Source organism: Lampetra planeri, chromosome 5 (genome assembly GCF_965212315.1).
Source record: "Lampetra planeri chromosome 5, kcLamPlan1.2.h2, whole genome shotgun sequence".
Lineage (NCBI taxonomy): Eukaryota > Metazoa > Chordata > Hyperoartia > Petromyzontiformes > Petromyzontidae > Lampetra > Lampetra planeri.
The window spans coordinates 5,968,888-5,984,668 of NC_136111.1; the positions used below are offsets into that span (position 1 = coordinate 5,968,888).

The 15,781-nt window shown below is 47.8% G+C and overlaps 1 protein-coding gene across 8 annotated transcripts in view; it reads left to right on the top strand.

The window, feature by feature from the left end:
- LOC144718732 (nuclear receptor coactivator 3-like) overlaps nucleotides 1-15,781 on the top strand; it is a 118,195-nt gene that overhangs the window by 42,041 nt on the left and 60,373 nt on the right. The window contains exon 1 of one of the 8 annotated variants that reach the window (XM_078594224.1): nucleotides 6,571-6,742. The exons of the other annotated variants lie outside the window; for them this stretch is intronic. The gene's annotated coding sequence lies outside the window, so the exon portion shown is untranslated. Of the gene's footprint in view, nucleotides 1-6,570; nucleotides 6,743-15,781 lie in introns of those variants that run through there. 8 annotated transcript variants of the gene reach the window in all.

The following is a 15,781-nucleotide window of genomic DNA, read 5'->3' on the forward strand; positions in this document are numbered from 1 at the left end:
AGAACAACGCGATCCCTGAAGGATCGGCTAATCTCGCCGTACGAGCGATGAATCGCAGGCGTGCGCACCGCTATGCCACGGCGAAGGGATCCGAGCAGGGACAAAGTGGTCAGCGCTGTAGCTTGTTTAACGAGAACGAAATTGCGTTCAGCGTAGCTCTTTTTGGCCGCACTTCAAGGCAGGGTGGGGCGGGGGAGGGGGGGGCACAGTTGCGTTTGATGCGGCAGTGCTCTCCTCCACGTTCAAGGTTCACTGGGGTCAAAATCCAACCTCGGCGCGCGCGCGCTGCGTGGGAGATGTGTGAATTGCCGTGCTGCTGGCGGAGCGTTAAGCAGATTGTCTCGTTAACTTGTGGACACTGAGCATGTGTGACGTGCCCTCGCACGTAAATCACTGCTCGTTACGGTACGTCCGCTGCTCAAAAGTGCTCCTGCTGCTGCTGCTGCCTCAACTCCTCACGCACAGAAATACATTGCGCAGTCCACACGCTGATTATGAACGTCGTACATTCGATCAATAGTAATAAAAGTCACGTTATTTATAATCGAAAGTGAGAAGTCCTCACGTACTGTATGGCCATTAGTGTCCCTTATCTTTTCCTTCTTATCCAGGGATGATATAGTGAAATTCCACATTCATATGCCACGAGCCATTCTCTGCCTCGGCCACTTCATTCTCTTCCCACGACAATTCCTGTGGGGGTCAATGGCTCGCTTGTACCTTTGCCAACAAAGTGGTATTTATTGTATCTATCATGAATAGATTATGGTACCGAGTTGAGCCACGACTAGGATTTGAACTTGCAACCTTCCCCCAATCGCGAGTCGAGCGCGCATGTGCCACAGCGGCACTACTGAACCTCTGCTCGAAATCAATAGCAGCCAAGAATGCGCGTAAATATAAAACTTCTTGAATAGACATCAAACGCGACTGGCCATGCCGGCGATTAAAATAAGTGCCATGGGGGGGGGGGGGCTACCAGGTTTGGAACGGAGGAGTGCGTTCATAAGCCAAGCAAGCTCTTTCTGCCGATCAGGGCATTGGCTTGGCTGCTGAGGCCGCACATCGGAAACCAGAAGCTGTCAAAAGCCACTGCCTGGTGTGTGACACAGCTCCTGCAACTGCCACTTCCCTTTGTTTTGTGGGTCACCCGCCCCCGAGTCGGATCCACCCCTCTCTCTCTCTCTTGCTTTCTGACCGGCCTCTCTCTCTCCCCCCCCCCATGTCCATCGCCTCCATCTGTTCACCTTTCACTAACCTCCCTTTTCCCCTCTGTCTGTCCTGGGTTTGAACCCAAAGGACAGGAAAAGAAAGGCGCTGAGGGGGTTTGGCCTGAGTTTGTAAGTGTTGTTCGTGAGTAAAGCCGTACGAGGGCCATGCGTGGTAAGAGTGCGGGTTCAGGTGGCGTGGCCCCACATGTACCTCTTCTGTTGCCAATGGCCTGGCGAAAAGGTTGGCTCGAGATTTCAGACCATGCCAACGAGGACCTCCAAGTTCCAACTTTTTAATTCCGCACAGTGCGCATTTTAAACGTTGCGTGTGCGGGGCACGCGCCAGTCTGCCGTGCATTTCCCGAAGAAAAGCGGCCGCTCGGTGGAAAAGTTTGCTCGCCGATCAAACATTCTCGTGGACCTCTGTCTTGGCAGGAAGGCGGTAATTTGAAACAGTTGGAAAATCGGCGCTGGGGACTTTTTCACGCCCCGCACAATGGCAGCCCTTTAACGCACACGCGCGTGCAGAGACGCTTGAATGCAAGCTGTTTTCTAGAAAAAAAATAAGTACAATGGTTTCCAACGCGCAGGTTTGCTCGAGATGGGCTCGTTGAGAATTAATTCTCAGTTACTTGGTAGAAGCGCTAACTAACCGCTTTATTTATTCGCGTGAAACCCCGAAGTGTAATGAATGTCTCTCAAATAATATTTTTCGTGATCATAACAAAACGCTTTTTTTCTGTTTTGAACGACGCTGATGTCAGGGGGAAATTAAAAGTGGATTCTGGCACATTTTGCGGTACCTGCTAAGTGGAGATGGCTCATAAATATTCACCACCTTCCTTTCGATGGCTGTTTTTATGTTCCATAAATACCATGAAACGGTAGAGAGAGTCAGCCACTTTTCAGCTGCACTGTCACACTCCATGGGATGTAAATGACTTGGTTTAATTTGTGTTTTCCATCGTATATTCTTAAGCGATGGTTGGCAACAGACTTAAAGCATCATGGGACCTCCTTTGCCAGTATCAAAATATGATAATATGTTTTCCCCTTTTTTCTGGCAACAAAACAGTTGTTAAGATGTTAAAACACCAAATTGAAACCTTTTACAATGAATCATGTCTGCATTAACCACGATGCGTGTGGTCAGAATGCAAACAAAAAAACACTGATAATATATGCATTGTCATTGAAACTGATTGGTCCACACCAGAGACAGCTTTCTTTTGAGCCTCGTCTCAAATGGTGTTAGACCACAGGACGTCTAACACTGTTTTTGGCGTCCTGTGGTAGCCTCTGTCCTGTGAGTGAAACCATCATGAAGGCCACAATCTTTCGAGGGAGCAATAGTTTTGGACGTTTTTAGTTTGAGGCATAGGCTTGTATTTATATTGAACTTTCTTCGCACTGTATGTAGCCATTCGTGCTAATCGGAGGTGCGGGAGAAAGACAACAACCTAAACACAAAAAGCAGTTCTAAATAAATAAAATGATATGACTTCACTATACTGTTACAAAATGTCCAATTTGTAGCCCTTCTACAATAGAATTATATTTGACATCACTCGTTTGGTTATTATATTCACTGCTGAATCATCATAGGTTGATTAAAAATTATTTGAAGTGAATTGTAATGGATTTTAACTCTGATCATATCACCCAGAATGCACCCGTTCCTATCAGATCTCAGAAGTTAAAGCAGTTTTGAGCTTGGATGATGCGTGGATGCGTGACCACCATGACTTAGACATCCTGTTCTTAGTTGCTGTGATCTACATTGCGAGCAGAAGGGGGCATTGCAGAAACTTCACTTGTACAATGCCTTGCAGTACTGTACTTTTTGTGCTCCCACGTATTTGATCACTCGACTTGACCAATCCAAACCCGACCAGCATGGTGAGTGACAGAGGTGTGGACTCGAGTCATGTGACTTGGACTCGAGTCAGACTCGAGTCATGAATTTGATGACTTGCGACTCGACTTGGACTTGCATAACAATGACTTTGTCCCACCTATGAGATGTGGACTCGAGTCATGTGACTTGGACTCGAGTCAGACTCGAGTCATGAATTTGATGACTTGCGACTCGACTTGGACTTGCATAACAATGACTTTGTCCCACCTATGAGATGTGGACTCGAGTCATGTGACTTGGACTCGAGTCAGACTCGAGTCATGAATTTGATGACTTGCGACTCGACTTGGACTTGCATAACAATGACTTTGTCCCACCTATGAGATGTGGACTCGAGTCATGTGACTTGGACTCGAGTCAGACTCGAGTCATGAATTTGATGACTTGCGACTCGACTTGGACTTGCATAACAATGACTTTGTCCCACCTATGAGATGTGGACTCGAGTCATGTGACTTGGACTCGAGTCAGACTCGAGTCATGAATTTGATGACTTGCGACTCGACTTGGACTTGCATAACAATGACTTTGTCCCACCTATGAGATGTGGACTCGAGTCATGTGACTTGGACTCGAGTCAGACTCGAGTCATGAATTTGATGACTTGCGACTCGACTTGGACTTGCATAACAATGACTTTGTCCCACCTATGAGATGTGGACTCGAGTCATGTGACTTGGACTCGAGTCAGACTCGAGTCATGAATTTGATGACTTGCGACTCGACTTGGACTTGCATAACAATGACTTTGTCCCACCTCTGGTGAGTGAAGTATGGTCAAATAAGCCTCGCACAAAACCCGCATGGCGCGGTGAGTGGCCCACATGGAAACTCTTGGATTGACGATTGGGCGGATACGGTTACATAATGCAGCGCTTAAATAATACGCAACGCAATTTTAGCTTTTTCAATTTCCTACATTTCATGAAAAAAAAGTCAGCAGGGTTTGAGAAGCGAGCTGATGGGTTCCTCAAAATACGCCGTCGAAGTGGATGTCGCCTAAATCCGCGTTGCAACATTTGTGATGCGACTGCCAGCAGCAACGGGAAACATGTGTGGACGTGGGTTTGAAAAAAAGAAACATTTTCACGAGACCCTCCTTGCAACCGTGGAGTTTAAAATGTAAAATAAATTCTGGGGGAAAAAATAATCATACGGTTTGCAATAAAGTGCCGCATTGTGAGTAGGATTGGAGGGTGTCTTGTCAGTGGACATGCAGAATGTTGATAAAGAATTCAGCAGCAATAGCAGCAGCAGCAGCATCAGCAATAGCAGGGCCTGCCTGACCGGTTATGCAGGGAACTGGATAAAGCGTGAGATTTCAAGCTTTGTGAGTTCCCCCTGTTGGATTTACGCATTTTATTCCCTCCCCCCCGGAGTTGTGTGTCTGTGTATAAACGCAGACCACTTTTCCACGGTACTGTGAAATATACGACCGCTGTTCTATCGTCCATGACGCTGGATGTTGCACTATGAAAAAAGTGGGGGCTGGTTTCTCTGTAATCGACTCCACAAAGTGGTACACTCTTTTATCAACCGTAGATGGATGATGTGCTGAACTTGTCCCGTCTATTGTCCGAATGCAATGTGTGACATCTCTTGCGCGTACGTGTGCTCTTGCAGTGTTCAGTTTGATAAATGATTTAAAACACACACGATGCAGTTCAATATGTTTTAATTGGCCAGCTCGTTGCAGAACGGTAAAAAAAAACAATACTTTATGGCAGTGTGACTTCCAATATATTATTGGCTGTGCACTCACCCCATTAATTGACCCTTAACATTTTTGCCTTTGCATATTCATTTCTGTTTTAAATTAACCTTTAAGAGAGAAAAAACCCATCAGTTTTAGAGACTTAAATATGGGTCGGAAGGCATCTCGCTCAACATGTAACAGCATTATTTTTGTTTAAAAAAAATCCACTACCTAATATGTGTATTGAATTAGTTCAGGTTGAAGCTGGATATATCACGTTGTGTGTCTAACGTCGCCTGGGAATGGTCCTGAACAACGAGAGGGAAATGTAACCTCAAACGAATGCTGATGGACGCTGTTGCTGCTACTGCTGCAACTACAACTGCTGCAACTACTGCTGCTGCTGCTGCAATTGATGTTCCTACAACTGCTGCTTTAACTGCTGGTGCAACTGCTGCAATTGATGCTAATACAACTGCTTGCTGCAACTGCTGCTGCAATTGATGTTCCTACAATTGCTGCTTTAACTGCTGCTGCAATTGATGCTAATACAACTGCTGCTTTAACTACTGCTGCTGCTGCTGCAATTTATGTTCCTACAACTGCTGGCTGCAACTGCTTGCTGCAACTGTTGCTGCAATTGATGCTGCTGCAACTGTTGCTGCAATTGATGCTGCTGCAATTGATGCTAATACAACTGCTGCTTTAACTGCTGCTACGAATGCTGCTGCTGGAACTCCTGCTGCAAACACAGCTTCAACTGCTGCTGCTGTTGAAGCTACTGCTGCTGCTTTGGATAGCGAGGGGAAGGAGGGAGAGAGAGGAGAGAGAGAGAGGAGGGAGAGAGAGGAGAGAGAGGAGGGAGAGAGAGGAGGGAGAGAGAGGAGGAGAGAGAGAGAGAGGAGGGGGGAGGTTTTGTGAAGCGAGCTGTGGATACTGTACAAATCAATCCCGCCATGCCCAACCCCCCCACCAGCCCTCCACCACCACCACTTGCAACTCTCCCCGGCCGGGGCCCGTGCCCCACGCAACTTCCTCGTCACTCCTCGCGTTACAGTCGGGAGACTTTCGCAATTTTTTTTTGCCCCAAAGCGGCGTGCGGGCATCAACATCTCCAGCGCGACCTCGTCCCTCCACCACCACCACCACTCACTGCTGTCTACGCCACGGCAGCCACCCACAACATCACCCTCCACACACAACACCACACATAACAACATCACCCCCCACACACCACCCCCCCACACACAACCCCCCCCCCCACACACCACCCCCACCACACCACCCCCCACAACACCCCCCCCCACACACAACACCCCCCCACACACACCACCCCCCCCACGACACCACACACAACAACGCCACCCCCCACACACACCACCCCCCACCACCTCCCACCCCACACCATCCCCACACCATCCCCACACCACCCCCTACAACCCCCCACACCCCCCCCACCAACCCCCCCCCCACACCATCCCCACACCACCCCCTACAACCCCCCACACCCCCCCCACCAACCCCCCCCCCCACACCATCCCCACACCACCCCCTACAACCCCCCACACCCCCCCCCACCAACCCCCCCCCACACCCCCCCACACCAAATGGCATCGCTCGTCGCTCGCGGACGGCGGGGGGCAGCAATCTGCTGGCGTGCGGCGGCTCCTTAGCGGTGTCCATGCTGCTGCTGTTACAGCTGCTGCTGTAGCTGCAGCTGTAGCTGCAGCTGTTACTGTAGCTGCAGCTGTTACTGTAGCTGCTGCTGCTGTTGCTGCTGCAGCTGTTGCTGCTGCTGATGTAGCTGCAGCAGCTACATCAGCAGCTGTTACTGCTGATGCTGCTGTAGCTGCTGCTGTAGCAGCAGGCCGGCCACCCGCCGACCGCCACCGACTCTGCGTTCGCCACCCAGCGAAGGTAATGCAGGAAGTTGAATAGTAACACCACGGCGGCGTGGTGGTGGTGGGGGTGTGTGTCGTGCACCCACCCACCACCCTTCTTCTTCATCGGGCTGGAGCTGCCAGCTGCTGGACCAATGCCACGAGATGCGTGTGACAAGCCGCTTGCCTGCTTGCTTACTTGCTTACTTAGTTACTTACTTAGTTACTTACTTGCCTGCCTGCCTGCCACAAGCAATAGTGGAACTCATTCTTTGGAGAAGCCTCCTCCATCTCTCTCTTGCATCACCACCATCACCTTTCTCTCTCGTGTTTAAAGAGACGACTGCCGTTTGGTAGTGGGGGGCCTTTGTGACGTAGTCAGCCCCCCCCCCCCTCTTATGTCGTCACTGGCATCATGGCATGGAGGAGAGGGGGGAAGGTTTCTGTGTCGGGTACGGACGATGATGATGTTGGTGTTGTTGTTTCGATTTAAAGCTTTCGTGACTGCAGGGATTCATCTTCTTGGTTCTTTCCCTTCTACGTGACTTTACCGAAAGAACCAAGAAGTTGTTGTTTTATCGAACTTGAAGTCGCGTTCCGTGATGGATGTGCACAGCTGTCAGCCCACGCGCGGTCTCTGCCCCGTGTTCTTGTGCAGGGAAACTGAGCTTTGAGGTCAGACGGTTTCGATATGTGATCAACACAAATGTTGTTGTCTATTTGTTTTGCGATTCTCCCTTGTGACGGGGACTTGGTAGGGATGGTGTGCGGTGTTTTGTCTGCAATATTTTGCTATCTTTTCTTGGATTTTCTGTTTGCACTTGGTCACAGAGTCACTTTAAGATGTTTTCATGTTTTTGTTTTTTGTTTGTTGCGGTTGCACCCGATTCAAGAGCCGAATGGCTCACAGGGCTCTACCTAATACATGAACTTGAAACTTGAAGTGAACGTCGAGATGTTATAGGAGGCACGGGGTGGCCAGTTATTGGGGTCTGAATTGTTCCGTGATTATAGGGGGCAATGATAAGGGGGTTGAGCTGGGATTATGGATGTGCATTGTCGTTGTTGTTTATTGTCTCGTTGCCAAAGTCGGTCGATGAAGAGAGAAGAGACGAGAGAGAGAGAGAATTATAAAAAGTTGCGCGCGTGCGGTCTGATGCCAAATGCGTGGAGAAAAGCCGACTTCCTTTGCAAACAGTAACATCGTGCTGGTTTCAAGACTGCTATGACATAACATAGATATATTAAAACAAAATAAAACAACGACACGGGGAGCCCCTTTGGGCTGTGTAAGCGAGAGACGCCGATGAATCTCCGTGCCCACTGGGTGGTGGTGCAGTGCACAACGCCAGGGACACCCACGGTCACTTGGAGGCTGCTGAGTGTGGGGTGGTGGTCGTGGTGGTGGTGGTCGTGGTGGTGGTGGTGGTCGTGGTGGTGGTGGTCGTGGTGGTGGTGGTGGTCGTGGTGGTCGTGGTGGTGGTGGTGGTCGTGGTGGTGGTGGTCGTGGTGGTGGTCGTGGTGGTGGTGGTGGTCGTGGTGGTGGTGGTCGTGGTGGTGGTGGTCGTGGTGGTGGTGGTGGTGGTCGTGGTGGTGGTGGTGGTGGTCGTGGTGGTGGTGGTGGTCGTGGTGGTGGCCCTGCTCCTCCTCCTCCTTGTTGACGGGGATGGGTTGTGGTTCGGTGTTGCCTCCGAAACGTCGTGATTTGTTATTTTATTATTTATTATTATTTCTATTCTTTTCATTTGTATTTATTTTTATTTTTACCGACGTGACTTTACCGAAAAAACCGAAGAGTACGAATCCTTGCAGGCACGAAAGCTTCAAATCTAGAATTGTGGCTCGGTGTTTATGATATTGTTGTTGTTATTGCGTTGAGGAGGAGTAGGGGGGGGTGTTTGAACAACAACAACAACGACACCATGCGGGCACGTGTTGAGATGCCGCTCCGTCCTGTCTGCTGTGTGAGTTGAAGCCCTGGGGAGGGCTGCCCATCACCATCACCACCAGCAACATCGCTGTGGACCCCCACACGGGTTAACTCCGTATTCTCGTGCAAGGGAAATCGAGTTTGCAGGCCCATACGGCGTACAGCCGTTTCAGAACGGGCAAAACATGAAGATGTGATTGTCTTATTTGTTTGTGTTTCTCCCCCTTGTGATGGGACTTTGTCGGATGAACGTTGAGATTCATAAGGGGCACTTGGGTGATCAATAAGAGTCTGAATTGGTCTGTAATACGGTAGGCACTGATAAGGGGTTGACAGCCATGCCACAAAGACGACTGTCCCCCCCTCCCGCCCGCCCATATAGCCTCGTCAAACTGGGGCAAGTGCTGTCAGCAGCATCAGCACATGAATGCCGGCACGGCACACGGGAATCGAACTCTCGTCGCCGGGTTTGTTGCGCTAACTGCTACCCCCCACACACACACTCAACACTACAAGACAAAGATCCCCCATACAGCCTTAAGACATGTTTAGGGCAAGTGCCGTTCGTGAGCACCCATTTTTAAGGTTAGCACGCGGCACACGACGGACGGACGGTGGGGTGGGTGACCAGCCCTAAGCACCACGCTCGTCCGCCTTTGTCTCCCCCCAATGCTGATGTCTTTACACACCGCACCATGTAGACGTTAGAGGCTTAGTCGACCGAGGGAAGGCCCATGACCGATTCGAATAAATCGTCACTGGCGTTGATGACCATGAGCTTGAATCGAACTCTGGATGCCACGACACTCACAATTAATCTCTGTCGTGTAGCAGCCACGGAGACTGCTGGGACAAGTGCTGTGAGCGAGCACCAAATACAAAGAGCCCCCCTCCCTCCCCCGTGTAAACTTTAACAGAGTGCTGGGGCAAGTGCTGTCAGAAGATCTGGGCCACGTTGTGAGTTGTGCAGAGGGAGTGGTGAGATGTCAGTGGCGTGCCTTCTGGGGCAGCAAGCCTTCGGTTTCTGTAACTTGGCTTTCGTGGCCAATTTACGTAATGCGATCTTTCCTTGAACTTCTATAGTAAAAGTGAAACGGTTGATAAATAGTTCAAATTTTTTTTGGACGTTTGCACGCCTCTGTTGTTATTTTCTAATCTTTGGTTCACTTCGTCTGCTGTCTCTTATGCCAGGCCCCGTCGCCCCTATGCCTCTCCATCCTGAACAATCTTCATTTGTCCGTCTCTCTTGATCGGTATTACTTGGGATGGCTTTTCCACGGTGCTGAGTTCAGTGTGCAGAGCGCCCGTTACAACACTGCTCCACCACCGGGCCCTCCCCAGTTTGTCGCGTCTCGATATTCAAAAACGCTTTACCGCGTTTTAGAAATATTCAGCCCGGTGTCTTGTCACACCGACTGTTATTTTTGACGTTGCGTTCATGGAGAGGTTATTATATATTTTTTGCTTTGATGGTACACTTTCTTCAAGAGTTGCGGAGATGATTACACCCTCCGCCCGCCCGGTGGTTATATTGGCTCGGCCCACTTTCGTGGCTTTAGGAGGCTTTTGAGGCAAGTCAAGGCATGTTCACTGTTTGGGCTGTGTCTTGGCAGTGGGCAGTTTGGGGGGGGGGGCACCCAGAGCCATTAAGTGTTTATTTTATTGCTGGCATTTAGATTAGAGATGGTTTACTGTTCTGCCCTCTCCAGGTGAGCCGTGTTGTAGATATTATTACCCTTAAGAAAAATATACAGCTTAAAAAAAATAGATATCTTCCATTACTGGTTTCACAATGGGCAACAAAATGTTTTGATCTCGACTTAAAGCTTTCGTGACTGCAGGAATTCATATTCTTTGGGTCTTTCGGTAAAGTCACGTAGAACAAAAAAAATAACAAAAAACTACGACGTTTTGATCGCAACACGATTGCTTGTGCTGCGATCGAAACGTCGTAGTTTTTTGTAAAAAGAATTGTATACGTGACTTTACCGAAAGACCCAAAGAATATAAATGTTTTGATTGTAATAAGTGCAATATCGTCGCAGCTCGCGAATGTAAGGTCACAAGGATTCAACTCCCCATCGGGGGTCGGGGTGATAAAACAAGTACTGCTTTGTTGGAAGTTCAAGAACGCTTGTCCTGTGCGAAGACTCCCCCCCCCCTTACCATAGAAATGTGGAATTACCACCATTAGCACTGGGCAGTAAACAGACTGCACTGCTCTGTGAGAGATCCGGATGAATTCTTCATCGCGTAACGCGATACTAATGGCACAATCGGCATATAAACTGGGGGGAAAAGACATAAAAAAAACGGACAAACGTTTCTATTTAACTTAATTGAGGGAGAAACCACGATCATATTGTCTGTAAGTACAGTGCTAATGGTTTTTTCTCGTACAGAAACGTATATACAAGTCTTTTCCAAATAGAGTTTGTGTTCATTTTGTTTTTTTTTAAGCATTGTCCCTGGTGTGAGGTGTGTAGTAAATTGCTAAAAGCCCCCTTTGATTGAGCATGTGAGATTGCTGCGTGTGACATTCTTTCGAGGGCAGTTTACTTCATGGGGACGCTGCGCGGTGTAATGGCTAGCACAGTGGACATACAATCCGGAGATTACCGGTTCGATCTATCGGCGTGGCAGCTGTTAAACATTGGGCAAGTTTCTTGAATCTACTTTGCTATGTTCACCCAACAGTCTATACATGGCTACACCACAGTTAGTCGATCGAAGGTTGCATGTGCCGAGGTGAAGTGTTAGGTACGCCGAGTCTCGTAGGCCAAAAAATACACTCCAGAGTGGCTCTCTAGAGCTCCTTCTAGTGGAGGCCTTTCTGCCTGTTGGGGCATTCGCAAAAAATTTCAGGGCTGCACCTTTGCCTTTTTCTGTCTTTTTTTTCTTTAGACCGCAGTAAAGGTAAACGCTTTTTTTTAGGGAATCACGCTCAAGATGGCCCGTGGCTTGTTAAACTGGACTCAGAAAAGCTGCCAAGGAGGTACTTTCGGCAAGTCTAGAAATATTCCCGGTGATAGATTTCCAATATGTTCATGAGATATTCATAGCTCGGTCTCTCCACCTTCATTCGCTGACCTTCCCATATCCAGTATTCACCTAAATTCACGTGATGGTTTGAGGCGTTTGCCTGACAGCGAGTGGATTGCCTTGACTTTGAGCATTCTTTGATAAACGAAAATAGTCACGGGGGGTCCCTGAGGATATATATTAAAAAAGCTGGGCTGTCGCGATGTTTTGTGACGTTATGCACGCAATATTAAAAAAATGTGATTATTATCATTGTTCACGTCCTTCTGGAACCACTGAGCGATCTCGGGACTGCGAATGGCCGACACGTTCCTCGCATTTCGCACACTCGGGCACCTCGCTCTCAACGGACTCGCCGGGTGATTTGGTCTTTTGTAGGGGGGGAAACTTTAGGTGATGCGTCATCCATTTCCTCGTCCGTTTTAATCGTGGAGACTCTGATAAAAAAAAAAGTCAGCACCTTTATCGATGGCCGTTAAGTGCTGGAAATGTGCATCGATGTTTGATAGGTACAGTATGTGCACACATCCATTCACAGTGACCCCGTCGTGTCATTCAGAAAGCAGCCAGTCTATAAAGGTATCGTGCATTATTAAAGGATGATACTTAGCAGTTGCAGTGAGGTCAATAAAACTGTATATATATTTCCACATGCACTTGGTTGCATGAAGATTTTAGCGAACAAGTTTTTCATCGCTTAACCTCGGCGTGCACACCCCATGGCGTTGGCGACGCGGGCCGCATTGAGAGTCGAGAGAGTGCTGTGTGTTTTGTCAGCATCTCGGCTGCGTTCATTTTGAATATTACTGCCGTGTGATCTTGAAGATCGCCCGGGTTGTTCGATAAAAAAAACATAAGCACATGCGAAATATGTTATGAACATTTTAACTACGTAGATGAAATTGCTGTCAGATTATAATTATTTAATAATGCGTCAATTATACATTTATAGATGACCCGTATAAGCCTCTTTCTTTCGAATCAAAACAATCATCCAATGAACTGCGGCATTCAGACAGTCACAGATGTAACAATTAATTTTTATCAGGTTACAAATGCTACGAACTTGAGGAAACCTGCTTCGTGTTAAACTACCTGGATAATAAAGACACGTTATTTATTTTATTTACAGGTGTCTGGCACAAGCTGGTTGGTAATGGTGGAATTTACTAAGGAAATTAATGCAATAAAAAAGATGTTGCTCACATTAATGTTTACCGTGTGCTGTTCTCAGTCGTACAGTTATAGTGCTATATCAGAACTAGCCTTTTGCCCGTCCAAGGACGGGTGTATTGCAGTAGTAAATCTGAAACTTGCAACCGAAAAGCAGAACGCGACGTGATATTCATTGTATCAATTCGTGTGCAATTTGTAAGGCCGCGGTGACACAGACTTATTTAATTTAAAGGTTATAATCCCTTGTTCATCACGACGTTCTTTTTACTTCTACATCTCAATAGCGTTACGGAGATCGCGTGACGTGAGGGTTCTGCCTTTGCTGTGAGGGTTTGTAAGTTGACGCTGAGGAGGGAGGAAGAGGCTCCCCCATGTGGAGTGACGTCACCCGCTAATTATTATTAATGGAGGGGTGTCCATTTGGAGGACTTTACCTGCTCATGATTATTAATGAGGGGGGCTGGCCGACGTGGAGTGTCGTCACGCGTGGGACACACAGACATTCTTGGCTCATTATAGTAGTAAATGATAATTAGTAAGATCAGTTTGGGGGCTCGGGTTGTTGGTGGTAGCGGTGATGTCGAATTGTTGGCAGTGAACTGTGGAATCCTTTTGCTAGAATGCCACCTTCTGGGATGTTGACGTTGAATAACTACGCTACAACTCCCACGCCACATTTTTACGCATGATTCTGGATTTTAAGCACGTGATTTGATTTCTTATAACTCTGCCATCGATGTCCTCTCCATGCCAGAGAACACAGGAGGAGGGGGTCCTGTATTTCATGTGTTAACTGGGAGGTATGAAATTCAGACCGTTCACATTTTGATTTGTACGGTTGAGCTGGCCATGTTCCTGCCGCTGGCAGGACTGGAATATGATTTACATGTCTTTCATAGGGCACTACCAAAGGCACTAAATTTTTGAATTATATACGTGTGTGGTAAAGCTCTCATTTGTATTAGAATCAAGCAGCACACCATTGCAGGCATACATATACGTAATGCATTTGGATGCTAAACAATGGGTGAATGCACACCTACACTTCCCTGCTGCTGTGAAGTAGGGCCATTACCCAAACCGTAGCTGGATATGGAACACATTGTCTGACAAGTTAATGACAGCGGCGGTGATGTGTGTTTTTGATTCGTGCAATTACTCACGACAATTACGTACGGCACTGAAAGTTGGCGTTTCCTCGCACTCTGTTGCAATGCTTACATTCTCTACGTCTACCTGCAAAGAACACTGCTGTACCTGGCATGTTCAACCGAGGACTAAAACACATCGATGCAAGTTACGTCCATATCGTTGCTTCGAGTTGTGTGCGACTGCGGGTTTGACGTGGTGTGCGGCTGTGAACGTGGCGAAGCATTCGGACCGCTGCTGCTGTGAACCTCGCGGCGGCGGGGCCTCGCCCTCGAGCCAGCGGCTGCAGCTCGTCGAGGTCGCCCCTCGACGGAGGCGTCGATTGCAGTGTCGCCGAGTTTGTGCACGAGGTGGGGACAAGTTGAGGAAGATAGCGCAGTCCGTTTTTCCAGCCGAGCTTCCAAGAGAAGAGCAGTTTGGCTGTGCTCAGATTGCCACGGGATGTGATGCCGGATGAACTTTGCGCATTCTGACTTACTGCTCGTGCATTCTCTAGCAAACAATAATATGAATTTAAACGGTGTTTGGCCTAAAGATTTATATGGCAATAAGGTCTCAATTGTAATGTTCGGACGAGAGGTGGCCAGGTGGCTCAGAGGTCAGAGGGCTGAACTGGAAACTGCTGAGATGTTCGGTTTGAATCCAGCAGTGAGAGGGCTGAGCTGGTAACTGCTGAGATGCTATGTTTGAATCCAGGGGTCAGAGGGCTGAGCTGGTAACTGCTGAGATGCTAGGTTTGAATCCAGGGGTCAGAGGAATGAGCTGGTAACTGCTGAGATGCGAGGTTTGAATCCAGGCTGCTGCCTGGTTCCTCAAGCGTGGCGAGTTATAATGGTCTCAACCTGGTCACCGATGACTCTGCCAAGATAACATTGCATGAAATTTGGTTCTGTTACAGCTCTGAGATAAAGAATCATGCAACGAACCTCACTTGTGTATGCAGAGCCATTTGCAGAGCTCTGATATCTGCTTACATGGACCATTGTCTAACACAAAGTGTTGCGCTGCTCTGCTAGAGAATCAAAAGGATACTTCTGTCTCATGCCATGACACCGACGGATCAAATGTTATTTTGCGAGAATAGCAATTAAGAAATATATAATACTATTATAATAATATTCATCAGTCGAGACTAATATGCACTTTGCCACGAAGTTTGCCAGACCACAATATCTGCCATTCAGGATGCAGTATTCAGTAGCAAACATCATCCTTGCATTGTTTGGGCCTTGAACAGATGAGTTTTATCAATAAGAAGCGACAAGCCCTCATTTATTCTCAATTAGCCACAGTGCTGTTTGCAAACAATAGACCACAAAGTGGTGATTAGTAGTGCTGGAATGAATACAAGCCATCATACATGGTTGATGAGGGTTATTATGGAAATGTAGAGGTAGCATTCGTATCTTGCTGTGTATGGGTATATTTTTGTATTCTCTTTAAATGGGTTGGACATCTGTGAAAGCTTCGTAGCTCATCGGATTCCTCCAGTTTAAATAGATTCTGATTCTATTTCGATTTAAAGCTTTCGTGACTGCAGGGATTCATCTTCTTGGTTCTTTCTACGTGACTTTATCGAAAGAACCAAGAAGAAGATTCTGATTCTGTTGTACAATGGAGACTATCGATGGAGTTGCAGCCAAGGTGAGAGAACAGACCGCAAAGATAAAGCCATTAAATAATCTCGTACGCAGGTGCCTGTTAGATTCTTGCCTTGTAAATCAATGCGAGACGGTGATGGCTTGGGAAAGTCTTCATCCAGCAGTGTATAGACTATAG